General features: G+C 57.3%; 1 protein-coding gene across 1 annotated transcript in view; it reads left to right on the forward strand.

Moving 5' to 3' along the window:
• The first annotated feature begins 2,737 nt into the window (after positions 1-2,737).
• Positions 2,738-4,704, forward strand: part of LOC144508583 (phosphatidate phosphatase LPIN2-like) — a 78,238-nt gene continuing 76,271 nt past the window's right edge. Inside the window, exon 1 of the mRNA XM_078236693.1 lies at positions 2,738-2,946. The gene's annotated coding sequence lies outside the window, so the exon portion shown is untranslated. The remainder of the gene's footprint in view (positions 2,947-4,704) is intronic.

Here is a 4,704-nt window from a genome sequence, read left to right on the forward strand (position 1 = left end):
CGGGCAGAATGGACACCGGAACTGGAGAAGACAGGAGCTTCTTTATATATAATTAATGTTATTATAATAAATACTTCGGTGCTATGCAACCTGGTGGTTGCCAATCACTCAAATTAGTTTAAATAAGGTTTGTGGTGAGATGGAAGACTTAATGTGAAGTAAGCGTTTGGAACTAGGGCAGCTTGGTATGGCTCCTGCTCTGACCCAGACCGCAAGAAACTACAAAGGATTATGAAAGCAGCCCAGTCCATAATGCAAAACAGCCTCCCATCCATTGACTCTGTTTACACTTCCCGCAGCCTCAGAAAAGCAGCCAGCATAACCAAGGAGTCTATGCAGCCTGGACATACTCTCTTCCACCTTCTTCTGTCGGGGAAAAGATACAAAAGTCTGAGATCACCTACCAACCAACTCAAGAACTACTTCTTCCCTGCTGCCATCAGACTTTTGAATGGACCTACTATATACCATAAACTGATCTTTCTCTATGCATTAGCTATGACTGTAACACCACATTTTGCACCCTCTCCTTTACTTCTCCCACAGGTACTCGATGAACAGTATGTTTTGTTTGTAGAGCACGCAAGAAACAAAACTTTTCATTGTAAGAACATAAGAACTAGGAGCAGAAGTAGGCCATCTGGCCCCTCGAGGCTGCTCTGCCACTCAATAAGATCATGGCTGATCTTTTCATGGACTCAACTCCAATTACCCGCCCGTTCACTATAGCCCTTAATTCCTTTACTGTTCAAAAATTTATCTATCCTTGCCTTAAAAACATTCAATGAGGTAGCCTCAACTGCTTCACTGGGCAGGGAATTCCACAGATTGACAGCCCTTTGTGTGAAGAAGTTCCTCCTCAACTCAGTCCTAAATCTGCTTCCCCTTATATTGAGGCCATGCCTCCTAGTTCTAGTTTCACCCGCCAGTGGAAACAACTTCCCTGTTTCTGTCTTATCTATTCCCTTCATAACCTTATATGTTTCTATAAGATCTCGGCTCATTCTTCTGAATTCCAATGAATATAACCCCAGTCTACTCAGTCTCTCCTCATAAGCCAACCCTCTCAACTCCGGAATCAACCTAGTGATCTCCTCTGCACCCCCTCCAGTGCCAGTATATCCTTTCTCAAGTAAGGAGACCAAAACTGTACACAGTACTCTAGGTGTGGCCTCACCAGCACCTTATACAGCTGCAACATAACCTCGCTGTTTTTAAACTCCATCCCTCTAGTAATGAAGGACAAAATTCCATATGTCTTCTTAATTACCTGCTGCACCTGCAAACCAACATTTTGTGATTCATGCACAAGGACACTCAGGTCCCTCTGAACAGCAGCATGCTGCAAATTTTTTACCATTTAAATAATAGTCCATTTTGCTGTTATTCCTACCAAAATGGATGACCTCACATTTATCAATATTGTATTCCATCTGCCAGACTGCCCACTCACTTTGACTATCTATATCCCTTTGCAGACTTTCAGCATCCTCCGCACACTTTGCTCTACCACTCATCTTAGTGTCATCTGTGAATTTTGACACACAACACTTGGTCCCCAACTCCAAATCATCAATGTAAATTGTAAACAATTGTGGTCCAAACACTGATTCCTGAGGCACACCACTGGTCAATGATCGCCAACCGGAAAAACACCCCAATATCCTAATACATGTGACAATAATAAATCAAATTAAAATGATTGTAACACTATATTCTGCACCCTCTCCTTTCCTTCTCCCCATGTACTCTACGAATGGTATGCTTTGTCTGTATAGTGCGCAAGAAACAATACTTTTTATTGTATACCAATACATTTGATTGATTTTGATTTTTTATTGTCACACATATTAAGATACAGCGAAAAGTATTGTTTCTTGAGCGCTATACAAAGCATACCGTTCATAGAGAAGGAAAGGTGAGGGAGAGGGGCGGCACGTTAGCACACTGGTTAGCACTGCTGCTTCACAGCTCCAGGGTCCCGGGTTCGATTCCCGGCTCGGGTCACTGTCTGTGTGGAGTTTGCACATTCTCCTCGTGTCTGCATGGGTTTCCTCCGGGTGCTCCGGTTTCCTCCCACAGTCCAAAGATGTGCGGGTTAGGTTGATTGGCCAGGTTAAAAATTGCCCCTTAGAGTCCTGAGATGTGTAGGTTAGAGGGATTAGCAGGTAAAATATGTGGGGGTAGGGGCTGGGTGGGATTGTGGTCGGTGCAGACTCGATGGGCCGAATGGCCTCCTTCTGCACTGTAGTGTTTCTATGATTTCTATGAAGGTGCAGAATGTATGTGACAACAAATTAAATCAGATGTTATCTTGCAGTACAACAGTGTATAATTGAAAAGTACTCCATTGGCTGCAAAGCCATTTGGGGACGTCTGGTGCAGGTTGAAAGGCAGACATGAATGCCAGACTTTATTTGATTTCCCCTTGCTGACCATAGCTTTGTTTGGTGAGGATGCTCCTGGCAGGATTGATACATCTGACGGGCGTGGTGCTGAACTGACGTAATGACGTTGACGCATGCGCGCTGAGTGGCAGCCGGTCGCTGACACATGCGTACTGAGTGGCAGCCGGTCGTGCACGCATGCGCACGGGGTGCCAACATATCGCGCACGCAGGCGCGCTGAGGGCCAGGCGGTCGTCTACGCAGGCGCACAGAGTGCCAGCCGGTCGTCCACGCAGGCGCGCAGAATGCCAGCCGGTTGCCCACGCAGGCGCACAGAGTGCCAGCCGGTCGTCCACGCAGGCGCGCTGAGTGCCAGCCGGTTCCTTCTTGGAGGTTGTTTTGAGCTCGGGATCCCCTCCTCCCAGCGCCGGATTGTGTGGGGGGTCTCCGGTCGTCCCGAGTCCAAGGCCCCGGTCTCACTCACCCCGAGAACAAAAGAAAGCCTTCTCTCACTCCGGTTGTGTTGCGGCTGAGGGAACTTTTGCCGAGGGTCTGAGCGGTGAGTGCGGCTTCCGGCAGCAACTTTGTACCTTGTCCCCCCCACAAATATCAATCAACTCAGCACAACATGGGGGGAGAGGAAGGGGGATGGGGGGGAGAGGAGGGGGGATGGGGGATGGGGGGGAGAGGAGGGGGGATGGGGGGGAGAGGAGGGGGGATGGGGGGGAGAGGAGGGGGGATGGGGGGGAGAGGAGGGGGGATGGGGGGGAGAGGAGGGGGGATGGGGGGGAGAGGAGGGGGGATGGGATGGGGGGAGAGGAGGGGGGATGGGATGGGGGGAGAGGAGGGGGGATGGGATGGGGGGGAGAGGAGGGGGGATAGGAGGGGGGATATTGGGGGGGATAGGAGGGGGGATATTGGGGGGAGAGGAGGGGATATTGGGGGGGAGAGGAGGGGATATGGGGGGGAGAGGAGGGGGATGGGGGGGGAGAGGAGGGGGGATGGGGGGGAGAGGAGGGGGGATGGGGGGGAGAGGAGGGGGGATGGGGGGGAGAGGGGGGGGGGAGAGAGGGGGGGGGGGAGAGAGGGGGGGGGGGGGAGAGAGAGAGAGGGGGGGGGGGGGGAGAGAGAGAGGGGGGGGGGGGGAGAGAGAGAGAGGGGGGGGGGGGGGGAAGAGAGGGGGGGGGGGGGGGAGAGAGGGGGGGGGGGGAGAGAGAAGAGAGGGGGGGGGGGGGAGAGAGGAGAGAGGGGGGGGGGGAGAGAGGGGGGGGGGGGAGAGGGGGGGGGGGGGAGAGAGAGAGAGGGGGGGGGGGGGGAAGAGAGGGGGGGGGGGGGGAAGAGAGGGGGGGGGGGGGGGGGGAGAGAGGGGGGGGGGGAGGAGAGGGGGGGGGGGGAGAGAGGGGGGGGGGAGAGAGGAGAGAGGGGGGGGGGGGGAGAGAGGGGGGGGGGGGAGAGAGGGAGAGAGGGGGGGGGGGGAGAGAGGGGGGGGGGGGAAGAGAGGGGGGGGGGGGGAAGAGAGGAGGGGGGGGGGGGGGAGAGAGGGGGGGGGGGGAGAGGGGGGGGGGGGGAGAGAGGAGAGAGGGGGGGGGGGGAGAGAGAGGGGGGGGGGGAAAGAGAGGGGGGGGGGGGGAGAGAAGGGGGGGGGGAGAGGAGAGGGGGGGGGAGGAGGAGAGAGGGGGGGGGGGGGAGAGAGAGGGGGGGGGGGGGAGGAGGGGGGGGGGGAGAGAGGGGGGGGGAGAGGGGGGGGGGGGGGGAGAGAGGTGGGGGAGAGAGAGGGGGGGGGGGGAGAGAGAGGGGGGGGGGGGGGAGAGAGAGGGGGGGAGAGGAGGGGGGGGGGGGAGAGAGGGGGGGGGGGGGGAGAGGGGGGGGGGGGGGAGAGAGAGGAGAGGGGGGGGGGGGGGGGAGAGAGGGGGGGGGGGGGAGAGAGGGGGGGGGGGGAGAGGGGGGGGGAGAGAGGGGGGGGGGGGGGGGGAGAGAGGGGGGGGGGGGGGGGAGAGAGGGGGGGGGGGGGAGAGAGGGGGGGGGGGGGGGGAGAGGAGGGGGGGGGGGGAGAGGAGGAGGGGGGGGAAGGAGGAGGGGGGGGGGAGAGAGGAGGGGGGGGGAGGAGGAGGGGGGGGGGGGAGAGGAGGAGGGGGGGGATGGGGGGAGAGGCTTGGAATACAAAAGCAGGGATGTACTTCTGAGGCTTTATAAAGCACTGGTTAGGCCCCATTTGGAGTACTGTGAGCAATTTTGGGCCCCACACCTCAGGAAGGACATACCTGGCACTGGAGCGGGTCCAGCGGAGATTCACACGGATGATCCCAGGAATGGTAGG

Source organism: Mustelus asterias, chromosome 20 (assembly GCF_964213995.1).
Source record: "Mustelus asterias chromosome 20, sMusAst1.hap1.1, whole genome shotgun sequence".
NCBI classification, from domain to species: Eukaryota; Metazoa; Chordata; class Chondrichthyes; order Carcharhiniformes; family Triakidae; genus Mustelus; species Mustelus asterias.